Genomic DNA, 15,520 nt, shown 5'->3' on the forward strand with positions numbered 1-15,520 from the left:
GGAGCTGCTAGCCATTAGAAGCGTCTCTTATGAATTATAAATTCGTATTCTCGTGGTTTAAGTCGCAGTTAATCACTGAATTCTCAAAACGGATACTATAAACGTCATTTAATTTGAAATTTGGTTTTAACATTATGTTGAAACTTATATTTAAAATAGTTCAGATGTAGACTATTCTGCATGAAATAAGAATCACAGTCATACAGGTATTCATACGACAATAATACTCGTGTTTCCAGTGAAGAATTTAGCAGAAAGGGGATCGAACTCTGACTTTTACAATGAGTAACTCTTTCAAGGAGATACTCAACTGGAGTATCTCAACTGGAGTATACCTTGAAAGAGTTACTCAACTGGAAGATTGAGTAGCTAAAATGCGGAAAGCGATGGCGTCGGCATGGGCCTGGGTCTAGCGATGACTTCAGGTAGGGCCAGTGGAACTCACATTCGCCATTTGTTATGCTTAAAGGTTTATTATTCCGCCATTTAGATAGCAGGTACAATAATTAGTTTACAAAATTTTATTCAAACTGAACCATTAATATCAAACTTTGGAACGAATACTCAAGGGTAAATAATCTTGTTTCCAAAGGGTTATGAAAACCATTTTAGGAAGTACATGCTGTTTTAAAACTGTTCACGTTTTCGTATTGATAAACAATGTTCTACCTCAGTTTGGAAAATAAACAAAGGACTTATTCCGTATAAGCTGGCAGTAACTTCTTGCTTTCCCAGGGACACCATTTTTCTTCAGAAAGTTAACACGACTTGTTTCCGAAATATATACTATGCGATACAAAAGTGCAACTTCCGTAATAAGTGATTTAAAGATTTGCGTATCAAAATAAATGATATACTGATATCTGATTATCTTCAAAAGATTTTAACTCGCAAATGGGCATCTGAGGATGATAACAATGCAGCACTACAGCATTTCATCGGAGCACAGAAAATATGTCGAAACAACTGCAGATATTTTCTCCTCTTAAATTCTGATTTAACTTTACGATGTTAATTTTTTTTCATAAACTGATATCACTTCATACTCGATCATTTCGGAATACATTTAAACATAAAGTATCTGACATGAAAATATGCTTCAAGACGAAAAAAAAAAAAAAATTATTACAACCAGTAGCGCAATTACTCTGAACCCACAGAGTATACTGAAAATATGCTACATTAACTCTTCTTTTTGTGTTGTTGTTGCCTTATGCTCACTTGTCTGACATATTCAGCCCAAGCCCACGAAATTCCTCGTGGCAAGGTGCCACGAGAATTTCGTGGGAGCGCAAGATTACGCCTGCCGTTGGCAACAGCCTTGAGCACCTAACAGGTGATGGTGCGATTTCGCTCAGTTCCGTCCCCAATTTTGATGAAGAGCACCCCAGGAATAGAGGGTCTCCCACTCCTCTCCCCTTCCACCAAATCACACGAGAGGACTTTCGGCTCGCCGCATAATTAGAGTGCCGCCATGCCGCACCGACACTATACATTCACAAACATCCATGCCTCCTCGGGGATTCGAACCCGGTTCCTTCGGCATGACAGTCAGTGACGCTAACCACTATACCGGTTGGACGGCTTAACCCTTCTTATTCATCGCATATGCTCTACCTAATACTTAAAACATTTTATTAAGAAAAATTTATTATTTATACCTTAAATTTTAAGTTAAAAGAAAACAAATTTACTTAAGTTTTACCTAAAAATACAGGAACTGGGAAATATAATCACCTTTCTAGTCAAACTCACATTTGTGATGCAGTCTTACATGCTAGCCTTTTTCTCTTGCGCAAAAATGCAGGATCGTCTTTAAATGTAAAGTCGTCATATATCATATAACGAGTATTTGGGCTAATAAACTAAGTTCTTAATTTTTTATATTCCTTTACAGCTGTAAGGAAGAATTTTGCTTCATACTTTGAAAAACACTGTTCCATTGTAATCGGCTCTCGGCTCGCGCAGATTCTGCAAGAATCGGAGAATACAGGGAACAAATACTCTCTTAACAGCAAGCGGGTGGTATCCTTCATTTCCGTTCAAGAAAAACGTTTCAGCTGAGACCTACCGCTACGAACTGAGTCTTTTAAAATAAATACGGGAACCTACAGCTAGGCAACGCTTCGTAATGTGAGCGTTTCAAGTAAAGGTCAAAGCTTCCTGTCTTACGATTCAGGTAATGCTTGCCTATAAGCGAATCCATTTAAGCAACGAAACAGAGTTCACCTGTTTTCAATACCGGCAGGTATAACAGACGTCGCTTCATGTGGTCGCGGTTAATGTTATCATTCGGATAATGTCATCGAATTAACGACGTCCCCTCGTCTGTATACGAAAACATGGAAAATATTTCGCTTATTATTATTAGCACTTCAGTTAATATGTTCAAAATATTAAAGAATAATATTTTTAAACTGAAGTAAAGTCGCCAAATAAAGTCAAAATTGATTATAAAAACTGGCAAATAACAAAGAAATGTCACCACCAAGTAAAGGATTATGTCACTTAATATCTTGGTTTCGATTTTAATAAGCTATTTAAAATTAAACAATAAACGCAACCTTAGTTTTGGATAGATTTTGAATAACTCTACACATTTTGAAGACGGTCAGATACAAATCCTCCCTTTTCTTCAGGAGCCCCCCCCCAAATAAAACACAGAAATTATTATTATTATTATTTTGCCTAATATTTAATTTTACATTGGCGTATTCCCTTTAAACACGGGCTGTCCTCCAAGCATTAAGATAGGAGTCAAATAATTTCCAAAAATGTTATGAACAGTTAATAAACAAATTTTGCCTTTTCCTAACAAAAATGCTGTGAAAGTACCTATTATACGTTTTTTGTTACGTTAATATTAAATTAGTTTAACTCCACTGCTGTTTTGAAGGGCACTTTTTTCACCGTATAATGCTATCATTCGGTTAATGTCATCAAAATAATCGTAGAAAAAAATAAAATTAAATAAAAACTAAATTAAAGTAAAATTAAGCGGCGCTTACCAAACCATTGTTAAACAACTAGTTTTACCTGGTTACACTATGCTTCTTATTTTACCACCATAACGATAAAAATTATGGATATAGAGATTTGCCCTAAATGCAGTGGTTTTTATCAGTATTTTAAGGAAAGTTCGTTTAATACAGATAAATATTTGCGCAGCGGTTTGATAAAACTAATAAATTCGTAAAGAAATTCTTTAATAAAAGCTTCAGACTCACAAAACATCTCTTAAATGCTTCCCTTATTCGTGATCATAAACTACATTAAATATTTCATTATTTGAAAAAGAACGTTACCTTTATGTATGGATTTTAATATAATTTTGAAAAGACAATAATTTTATTATGACAACTGATTTAGCCAAATTATGACAAGATTATTCTCTAAAATTTAAGGAACAATATTTAAATACTAGATTGTAGATATTTAAAAAATGAATTTCATAAAACAAAAGTGAAATTCTATTCAAATACGAGCAGAAGAAACACAGCTTATCTAGAAAGTTATTAATATCAGGGCTCTGAATTTTACTACTCTACAAGATATACAAAATTTCAGCAATATAATAGAATATACATTTGTACACGGATAAGAAATACAGGAAATTTAGAGAAATTTTAAATTTTCGAATGAAATAAATGTCTATTTTCCAGGACTTTTTCCCTGGATAATGTTTTAAAGCAGCACTTCACCAAACTATCCAATTTAATGTTTTCTAGTCAACAACCACAAAAAGATATTAAAAAAAATTTTTGTAGGTTGTTTTAAGGTATAATGAGCAAAATGAGTACACAATTCAGTTTGAGAAGAGGGCGGAGAATTACAATAATATAAAGCACCAACTATATGCGCACCTCTAAGCATTATGGTATGGTAATCTATATTTGTCAAAAAAGACTTGAAGAATAATTAATGCATATTTATACTCAACATAACAGTATTCAGAGGACTACACTCTAGTTTCTGAATTTCTTTTTTAACGGCACAAGCACTCATAAGATGATGATCTCATGGAAATGAATGTTTTATACAGTCTGAAAGTAAAATTTTCGCAGATTCTACTGCACGTATATGAAAAAGGTTTTCGTAGTTAAACCCATACATATTCTGTATCGAGAGATCAATCTACTACAGAATATTTATAAAATCCTTCTTTCGTACATTAATTCTACGCTGTACGTATTTAAAATAGGTGAGATGGAAAAATTTGCAGTTATGTGTTTCTTAGATACTAAACCTTTCCGATTCAGCAATAAACATTAAACACCATTAGCTAAATATAGATTAGCCGGCTGAGCACTACTTGTTTCGGTCTGAATTCGATTCCCGCCCTAGATTCGTGCATGGTAAGTGGTTACAGGTTCACCACTTACCCCCATTTAACATAAATATTCATCCACTTCTCTTACAGGTCTGTCCATGACACAGTAATCTTTCTAAAAAGGTACAGCCTTCAAGTGCAATGTCATATAGTCACCTGTTCTATCCAAATTTCAACTCATTCACCAGATGGCACTCAAAAGACCACGAGGCTTAATAAATAGTGGGCGTAGAAATATCTAAAATAACTAAACTAGCAATAACATCGGAAACAATATAATGTGAGAAAAAGCGTCTTTGTAAGCATTTGCAAAATTACATAAAAAGACTTGATTCTACGTATTTTCCTGCTATAATATGGAATGGAATATTTATAAAGCTTGTGACAGCTTTAGTCAATTTGCTCAACATTTTAAATTATTATTTAAACATAATTTTGGAAATAACAAAAAAATTAATGCGTCCTAGCCCTGCATTAGATCAAATAAGCAAGCTCTGAATCCCTATTTGTGACAGCAAAAACGAGAACAAAGTGTTCTAACACACATGCATTATCTGGAATAAAGCAATTATTAAGATTACAGCAAAAGACAAAAATGTTAAGACATAAATTTAAAAAAAAAAAACTAAGCACTGATTTGTCGCTAAATAGATAGTTTTACGAAACAGGTTTACTATCTGTATATCAAGAGCCAAGAAAGGAATCGGTTTAAGGGTGTACCATAAAAAAAAATATCACGAATTCGTGTAAAGCATAAAAAAAAGGGCAGATTAAAGGAAGAAAAATAATGCTAAGCATTTTTTTAACATGTAGCAACTGCATCAATGGTGTTAGCAAGAATATTTAAGAAGAAATATGGTTCAACTTCTCACGTATTTTAAAGGATTGGGTCAAATATGTGGCCCGCTTGGATGAAGGATGTAAAAGCAGCTGCTTGGAAACGTAACAGAATGAGAGCGCAGAATTAGATAAAAAGAAGTCTGCAGATTAATGTGAGTTATGAAGTGAAACAGTTGAGGGTCACAGGCAGGTTAGAATGCCATGTCAAACCATACGAAGGGAGTTTCAGAAAATCTACCCAAACGGATTCCATGGTTTAAAATGTCAAAAGGGGAAGCTTCGATAAATATTTACTAATTCTTTCCAGTAGTTCAAAATCAGGACTGAAATAAAAATTCAAAATCAATGCTCAAAGGTCAGACTTAATATGAGGACTCAAAAGTATTATCCTGAGAGATCATATTTCATTCTTGTAACATCACCGGCTAAAATCACGCGTATAAAAATGGAAAACCCAGTTAATAATGGCTCTTCAATACCTAAAATACCATGTTTCATTAAAGTCTCAGAAAGTTTTATGAGATGGAAAAGAATTTGGTTAATGTACTTATTATCCAGTCACAATTTTTAGTTTAAGAATAAAAGACACTAGGCCTGCCTTTTATCATAATTTCCTCTAAGCCTTCAAACATTTAATAGCGTCGAGAATGACAGGTCTGAATAATAAATGAAGGCTGAATAATAAATACACAAACAATGAAATAATTTATTTCCGAATAGGTATCGGTCAAATTCGTTTTCTTCGTTGGTAAACTAATAATTTGACAAAATGTTATAGATAAAACTGACGTATAATTATGATAATCATGTTTCAAACTCTTTACACGTTAATTTACCTAACTATTTTTCTATTACTGTGTTTACTCGCGTAATAATCGCAGCCCCGGTTTGAAGCAGAAAAAATCGCCAAAAGTGTACAGTATTGCGTATGCTTTAAACATGGAATAATAGTCGCACCTAGACTTTCACAATAAAAAATTGGTAAAAAAAAAAAAGTGATTGTTACGTGAGTAAATACGGTATGTTGACGCTTGGATAAATATGTTAACAAAGAAAAACTTGGAATGCAAATAAACAAATCGTCAGCCTTTTGCACTATGAATTCTTAAACGAATCGTGAAATTTATAATTCGAAGCAAATAAATATGAAATTATAAAAGAATAAAAATCGAAATAAAAATGGTGTTTAAATAACATAAAACTTCAAAATAATACCACAACTTGCTGTCGGTTTCATTTAAGCAGACAAGCATTCAATTTTCAGCTTGAAAAATACTTTCAAAATGGAATAATATAAAACATAATTAGCCTTCAAAATGGTCACTGAAAACTGAAATTTTATATTTAGTAATGTTTCATTATGAAATTAATGCGGCCCAATCACATTCAAACACCAGAATATTTCGTCTTATCATGCAAAATAAAATAAATGCGGCAAACCTACTACAGTAAACTAAACGAAAATATATATTCATGCACTTCGTTACAAGGGGAAAAAAAACTATTTTCCTCGAAACAACCGGAAATGCACTCCCATGGAATGTATTACAAGACCAAAGATGCGCTTTGAAGACCCATGGGAGTTGACGGATTTTCCGCCGTTTCTTTTCCACGAATTACCTTGTGAAATTCCCTCAGTGTTAAGGGGGCAAATACTGCTATTGCACTACTTGGAAATTTTCCCTCGTATTAATCCCTGCCTGAGGTAGTGAACTTTCTATAACTTCAGATTATATTTAATGGACATAAAATACAGTAACTCTGAAAACTTCCAAAAAGATATTTAGTTAAAATGCAGCCTCAGAAAAATAAAGTTTATATCAATCATGTTAACCTGTACATTCATTCATTGAGAATGAGCTAATCTAGAGTAGTTGTCATATTTCATTAGGACACACGCAGAGTTTTATATAACACAATGTAATGATATTTGAAATTCAAGTATCAATCGATTAAAAGGATTAATTGATAACTAAGGAAACGATTAATTGATAATTAAGGAATATTCAATTAAATTTTATTACAATGCATGAGATATGGAATCATATTTTATACAGTTACGCTATCAATTTCAAACTACCAGGTTACCAAAGTCTCAGTCAGTGAGCGTTCATACGGTGGTCATACTGTCATATATCTATCACAATTGACAATAGGCGTAAAAGTCATTAGGCTCGTTAATATAAGGAGAAAGGGTTTAAGCCATAGCCAATCAGGAAAGCTCCAGTTGCGTATCCGTGAATGTGTTAACTTAGCAAAATCGTCAGATGGTGTTAACTCTGCTGTGATGAATCAGTTTTTCTAGCAAATCGGAATAAAGCTGACTAGTTAAAACCATTTAGACAAAATCGTTATACCAGTCTCCGTTACGTAATAATGGCTAGTTGCTTAGCAACTAAAGTTCCGCGTATGCCAGTTATGGCCATAAAAGCCTTCTTATGAACGCTCTCTTAAAGACTGCTGGATGACTTTCCTTCTTGTCTGATCTCTTAGCTGGGATAATTACAACCAAGTCAAAATCTAAAATAAAACTATTAATTAACACATCAAACAGACAGGCACACAAGTAGAAAATTTAACATCAACGAACTCCGCTAGCTTGAGGATAAACAAGCAATTCGAGTTTAATACCCAATGTAGAAAACACCCTATATAGAATACAGAATCCTATCCTACTAATCTTCTATAGAATACAAAAATTAATATAGTTTCAGAGGTTTTCAGCTAGGGAGAAATTTAATAGTTTCGGAGGGAATACGCTCAGTATTTTATTTATATCTTTAAGTATTTATTTTAAGATTTATGAATATAAAAAACTACTTTTGTTCAAGTTTTGGTATTTATCAACATATTCTACACTTTTTGTAGTTTAATTTATAAACATGTTGAAAAATCATCGAAATCCAGATAAATATATAAATTTATTTTTCGAGTTTTGGAAAGGAGGGGGGGGGATGATTTTCTAGCGATGATGAACTGGTTTCATGGGGCAAAATACGTTGAGAAACTCTAGGCTAGTCTAAACCTTGGTTTCCCCCGACTAAACGCTCACGAAGAAAACGCAGCAAGCAGAAACTTTTTATCGGCAAGATAATTTGCGACAACAGATAAATCTAAAGAAGATTAAGGGGGATCATACACTTTAAAGCCCTTATGATCTTCGAATAAGTGACTGTTGCAAGAATTGGAATATTTTATTTATTTTAAAAGCAATTACTTCCATATTTTCATAGCTGACTACATAGTAATATAGCTGCTTTAGGAACTAGTAACCGGAAAGTTTGTGTTGCCACAAATATTTGTGTAATTTAATCCGCTTTTGGACAAAATTTGTCGTCATGTTTCCACCTTGCGCGCATGATATTTTAAAAATGGCTAATGGTACATACTTGAAATTTGATGGAATTCTTTATATGGGCACTGTATTCTAACTGAACCAAAACTATGATGAATATTTTAATATTAAAAAATTTTATTCATGAAAACATTACAGATTTTTTTAATAAAATACATTTTATAAACTCAACTCCAAATAAAATAAAAATTTAACATGAAATTCTTAGAAATTTTGGTTCACAATAGTTTTCAAATGTTATAAAAGCTACATATTAAATATGAAATTAAATTATGCAATAGAATGTTTTAAACTGTGTGCGCAAGGCGGAAACATGACGAAAAATTTTGTCACAAAGCGGATTAAATTATAAACATATTTGTGGCAACACAAACTTTCTGATTACTATTTCAGAAAGCAGCTATATTATGTAGTCAGTTGTAAAAAGTTGGAAGTAATTGCTTTTAAAATAAGTAAGTTATCCCACTTCTTGCAAAGTCACATATTCGGAGATCTTATGGGTTTTAAGGTGTATGAGTCCCCTTAACACCCAGCCTACGCTGCCAAATGCTTTAAAATCACAGAAGATAAGCTCCAAAACTAGAGACATACTTACAATTTAACTAAAATTCTGATGGAAATCGACAAAAATTAGAAGTTATAGAAAAGCAACGACAATAAGATAAGTGAGTTAATTAAAGTGAAACCTTAAAATTTCATTTACAGTTACTTTACACTATTTGTGCCCATCCCCACTTATTAAAACAGGTGCTTTTAATTTTAACTAATTTTCAAAAAATTTTTAAAAAGAAGATACAGAATTTCGAATAGTAAGTAGTAATGACGATAGAATAAATCATGTGAACTAAATTAATTAAAAGATGAAGAATTCCAAATTTCAAGAAACAAAATCTTCGGAGAAGCACCACTAGTTGAGATAGTTTTTTGCATTACCAAATCATGTTAACTGTCTTACTGGGAAAAATATTTAACTCTTTGCGGCACCTAAAAATTTCCTTCTGTACGCACAGAAAAATTGAATGAAAAAATATTTATAGGTTACTATAGGAACCTTCTTTATTTATGTCAGATGGCAGCTCAACACAAACCAGTCCATATATTTTAGTCATGTTTAGTTTTTTTAAGACCCTCATTTTTCAAAGAAATCCTCCAGATTTTTTACGGTATAAAAGGAATTGTTTGGAAAGAAATTTCTATGCTATTTTTTGGCTGCATGCTAATCTCCTTAGTCTATCTTAGTTTTAAATTTTTACCTTGAAATCTTGCCTAAAATCAAACGGCGAACCCTAAGTGTGCCCAGAACGGGCTCACCGATAATCTAGGACAACTGAGAGTCTGTATTCTTTGTTTCTCCGCATCTCATTGGTCAACTCATTGACAACAATGCTCGTTTCAGAACTCTGTTCGAAGCTCTATTTAATCAGTGTGCCTGTTCACTTTAGGCACACCCACAGAATTAAAACGATAAGTGCCTGCTTCACAAATTTTTACTTGTGTACTCCTCTAGGCCTAATTAAACTGCCTACTTTTTTTTTTTTAAATCAAAACTCCGACTTTAAAAGGTAGTGTGCCGGAAAGGGTTAAAGAAGTAATATAAAGTAAACAGTAACGTTATGTTATTTGGTTTGTGAGAAAATAAACGGCATCGAAAACACACCACTTAGCCTTTTACAGGTAAAGCCTCACAGTCTTAAATTAATATTTAACATATTTCTTCTCCGGTTTGAGATACTCTTAATAATGCGTTTACTGTCGGTTGTTAGACAAGACTGTTAATGTTATGAGTTTTGCACAACATTCAATTCCTTGTAAGAGGCAGGCTGACTGCATGCGTGTTTTAGCAGTTTTTTCTAAGTCTAAAACCAAATATGACTAATATTCTTTAGAAATCTTCCTTAAAGGTACCCCTCTTAAAAAGTTTCGATACTGGAAAGAAGTTAGTCGTAATAAATTACTTATCCCCCCCCACCTCAAAGAAAGCTGAACACTGCTTGAAAGCATCTTAACCCATTAACCGCCAAAACTACAAGGAATGTTTCTTTTCTCATGAAAATAATAACAAATATTAAATTAAGCATTTATAACATAAATTTACATTGAAAATTAAAAAAAAAATGCTCTTAACTGTGGAAAACGCGAGTGTTGCGTTCGCGCAAAGTCAGCGGAAGAAGACTACGGATATATAGTGAGTAGGATTGTACTCGTGTGATGTTTCTTTTGAGTGGAGGGCAGGATTACTTTTTAGCTGTATAACGTTTTATAAATCTACAAATCACTTTACTTGTAATTAATTTAATCTTAAAATATACATTGTATTTCTTTTACAAATACAGATTATTTCAATTGAAAGATTCAAGTATGAAAAGCTTGATTGCAATCATGATGTAAAGCTACATTACATACTTTGCATCTATAAACAGTCTGGCTATGGTACTCTTTACAACAAAGTCTTTTGTTATCAACGGACTTTACGATAAAATGCCTACCATCTCCCTGCAATGGTTTTTGAATGCTGAATTTACTAGATCTTCCTGTTGCTGATCTATTTCTGGCTGATTCTACACTCTCAATAGGAGTTTGCGAAAGGAATAATGCATTCTCGCGTCTGAAATCTAAAAGAGACTTTATATTTACATTAGTAAAAAGTGGTGATATTTAGTAAGTTTAAATACGGTCCCGCCTCGTATAATTTATCAGTATTGTCAATTTGACTATTGTCAAATGCAAATTCTGCTTCATATTCCTGTACTGGAAACGTGATATCGATTCTCGTACAACAGAAACACAAATGTCCTTATCAAAAGACCAATACATTTTTTTCTTGAGGTAAAGAATGATATCTTGTAAGCAATAATATTCCCCTATATCTTCTCATAATGGCTTCAAATGCAAAAAATTCTAGGCGCCCTTTTTTTTCGAGAGTAAATGTCTAAACCAAAACGAAAATCGAAAATCTGTGCACTAGTTTTACCTTGTATTTTGTCTTTTATAATTTCTCTTCTATCTCCTTCTTCATGTTCTTCCTGAGACATTATTAACAGTTCCTTTTTTATCCACTTCAAGATTTCAGTCTTCTGCTTTTTAAAATTTTTAGTTTGACTATAACTACTTTCAGAAGGCTGAAACTTACTTCTTACGTGAATTTCAAATACCCCAGCAGTATCATTTGGTAAAATATCATTATCATTATTTAAAACATTACCATTCCTTTCTTCTTCGTCACTAGATTCTGCAATTTCTGGTGGAACAACAACAACATCAGTTTTATTCTGGTCATTATTAACATTATCATCACCTGTTTCTTCATCAAAAAATCTTTGAAAGGCTTCTTCTAATGTAAGATGCCTCGTTCTAGGCATTTTTAAACAACCAGAACATGAACCGGAACATCGAAAGGAATGAGTGAAAAAGGAGATTTTCCTGCTGATGTTGCGTCAGCGCAACACCTGTTTTCCCTTCCTTCCCAACACAAATATAAACATCTGACTGATGTAATGTTCTGATAAACGGTGATCTTGACTAAAAATAGATCACTCATAAAGACGACGATTCTTTCGTTAAATATTTTCAGCAAAAATACCCGGTCGAAAATTTTGCTTAAATTGTGCTTAAAGTATGAGATTAATTATTATAAACAAAGTGATTGTTGAAGGCAAATATTTTTTTACAGAAATAATTTTCATAATATTCCCTACGCAAAATCATCTGCTGGTATAAAATATCTTAGGTAGTTATATTTATATACGCATTTATTTTGACCGTTGTGTCAACGCAACACCAGCGGCTAATGGGTTAAGACACATAAGTACCATGTAATTTTGATAGGGGGGAAAGGCTTGCAAATATTTAAACGCCAGAACTTTAAAAAAAGTAACTAATATAACCTATATATATATATATATAATAGGATCGTCACTTATATTTATGACATCAGACAAATTCCTAGCTTTAAAACTTTCATTTGTTTACCTGCGAGCAGAAAATATGAAAAGTTATCAATGCCCTCGCCTAGACTTGAACTCCGGACTTTCCTATTGATAGCCGGATGTGCTTCCAATCACACCACGAAGACACATGGTCAGAAAGGAAAAACAAATCCTTATATTATTTCCCACTTAAACTGCGACTGAGAAGGAGAAGACTCAATCGCTAAATCCAGGTGGTGACGAATTATCATCTATCATTTTAGTTCAGGTGCCACTGTAGAAACATTAGGTTTGCCGAAGGAGGAAACATGAAAAATGTGCAAAGCCCTCACTGGGATTCGAACTCCGGACATCCCAGCTGCTAGCCGGACGTGCATCCAATTACACCATGAAGGCATGTGATAACGAAGGAGGAAATGCCTGACATTCTTCCCCGCTTAAAGAGCGAGTGGGAAGACGGGAACCCAGTCGCGAAAAACTGGCGGTGACATATTATCCTCCACCACATTTTAGTTCGGCCGGTAACATGGCCTATGCCTTCGCCAGGAATCGTATTTTGGATCTTTCGATCGTAGCTGTATGTGCTTCTAATTACTACACGGTCAGACAGTAGAAAATTCGTTACATAGCAAAGCCCGAAATTTTATAAGCACGTCCAGCCGCTCCTCTCCGTATGCAATCTTGTAATATGTGATAAACATGTGGAGAGGTAGTTCGATTGCCTGAGAGTTAATTAACCGCTGTCCACATGTTTAACGCAACCAGAATTAATTTATACCAATTCGTTTCTTCTGGTCCGAACATTTAATCGAAAACAATATATGAAACAAACGAAATAAAATCTATACAATGGCTTTTTCGTGCATTAACAAATTAAGAGGTTTCTTATAAGCAATGGACATCATTATTATCTTCATTCAACCATACAATTAATGGAACAAGGCGAATCAATTCACAGGAACAGAAAGTCAAAAAAAGGCACCGTGGTTTCCAGTCCGCTTGTATACATTTATATGCAAATTTGCATATAAAAGGGCCAGAAATATTCCCTTCAGCGGGGAAGGGGATAATTTCTATTAAAGCGAGCAAATGAGAATATGAATTTCGTATTTAATGAAAAATCCGCGAAACTTATTTTCTTTAATGGAGAACAAAGCATAGGCGACTGAATGGGGGGGAATATAAAAGAAATGCCTTAAAGTGAAAAAAAAGAAAAAGAAGAAGGAAGAGGGAAAAAAAAAAGGGAAAACGAGTGACAAAAGGAAGATAGACGACGAGTGGATTAAAGCGGAGCCAGTCAATTAATTTTTTAGCCCTTAAAGAAATGCTGATAAAACGCACAACTCTGTTGTTCAAAAGTAATTCGGCATTGGCATCCATAAAAATAAATAAGTAAATAAAATGTTGATTGTATTTAAGAGGTACAGATAATTAAATTTAATTTTGAGAATTAAGAACAACGAAATAGAGGGGATTTTTATTGAATAAAAACGTAAGTTACAAGGAAAAAAACCTAAGAATTATGTTTAAGTTCTTTCTTATTCGCGTACCTATCTCTCTCCATGTGTAATGCAACTGTCAACAACTTTCCCTTTCAAAGCCACCTGATCAAGCTGATAAACCTTCTATCGCAGTTAATCAGCCAGCCGAATGAACTCACTAAAGTGCGACAAGCGTATAAAATTAGTAAACTTAACTAAATTCCACAAATTATCTTAATAATGCAACTAAGACAACACGTGCAGACGCGATCAGGATCCCTGTAGTTTACTAGATATAACAGAAAAGAAATAACCCATAAAGCTGTTTTTATTTTATGACACCTTTTTTTAACTTATTTTTGTTAACAGGAACTGAACTTATTCAATAAAAGTATACAGAATAATGCCGATAACAATGTAATCATTCATTTTACATCTCAGGTTCGACAACAAAATCTTTTCAGACTCTATACGCTGAGTTCAACGCAAGATCTTCAAGATGTAATATTTTCTGTTACACTGACTTTTCGTTTTATAAATGATCGATTGTTCAAATACAAAATTTAATGTTATTTTTATAATAGACGGTTACTCAGAATAAAGAGCTTAATGTTTTCGTTTTATGAATTAATTGATTACTTAGGCAGCAAAGCCGAATTATTAGAGGATTTTAAATTATGCTAACATATGCAAATAAAATTTTTTTGGGGGAAAATTCACTTCTTTCACTGAAATCTAAGATCATACATGTCATAATCCTGCGTATTAACAGAATAAACGTCATTTGTATCCAAATACACACAATTTATGTTTTGTCCACGTGGACCTTATATATCCAAATAAATACAAACTAGTTACGGTCCAAAGAAGACACAGATATACAAGTATATAGTAAACCCTTCCCGAAAACGGATTTGCGGAACACGATTTTACGTATGAGTTATCTTAACCGTCTCTATTTAATATGTCAAACGCGATAATTTCAATCATACGCAGTACGCTGTAGAGCGTAGTCCACGTTATGATAGTCTAATGACAAAATTTATTTCATTAAAAGAAGTCAAATATTACTTAGAACAACCAAAGGTTTTCCTAATTTTCGATAATGCTCCAGAACACGGTACTGAAGCCCTCAACAACACTGCATCCAAATGTAAAGGTTTTATTCCTTCCACCAAACATCACTTCCTTAATTCAACCAAAATCAAGGAATCATAAAAAACATTTAAAGTATATTATGTCAGGTATGCTTACATCTCTGCAAATAAAACATTTAGACAAAGGAAAGCACGAGGCACGAATGGCATTTGGGAAACAATTGAAAGACATTGCGTAGAAATAATTAAACTCGCATGGGTACAAGCGAATTCATTAACATTGAATGCTTGCTCACATCAGCGCTGGCTAGAAGTTGTCAACAATATCAAAGAATTTATATCAATTAAAAATAAAGCAAAGTAAACCGTACAAATTGCAAACACAACAGACGGCGAAAATTTTTCAGATATGGAAGACGAAGAAATCTAAGAATTAGTCTAAAATGACAAATAAAGAACTGGACCATCTTATAACACCAGCAGTAGTGGTA

At 33.3% G+C, this 15,520-nt stretch overlaps 1 protein-coding gene across 5 annotated transcripts in view; it reads right to left on the reverse strand.

Annotated features, from left to right (window-relative positions):
* LOC118188183 (uncharacterized) overlaps positions 1 to 15,520 on the reverse strand; it is a 441,836-nt gene that overhangs the window by 299,420 nt on the left and 126,896 nt on the right. The window lies entirely within an intron of this gene.

Source organism: Stegodyphus dumicola, chromosome X2, assembly GCF_044657685.1.
Source record: "Stegodyphus dumicola isolate Sdum_Otavi_A_Nest chromosome X2, ASM4465768v1".
Classification (NCBI taxonomy): domain Eukaryota; kingdom Metazoa; phylum Arthropoda; class Arachnida; order Araneae; family Eresidae; genus Stegodyphus; species Stegodyphus dumicola.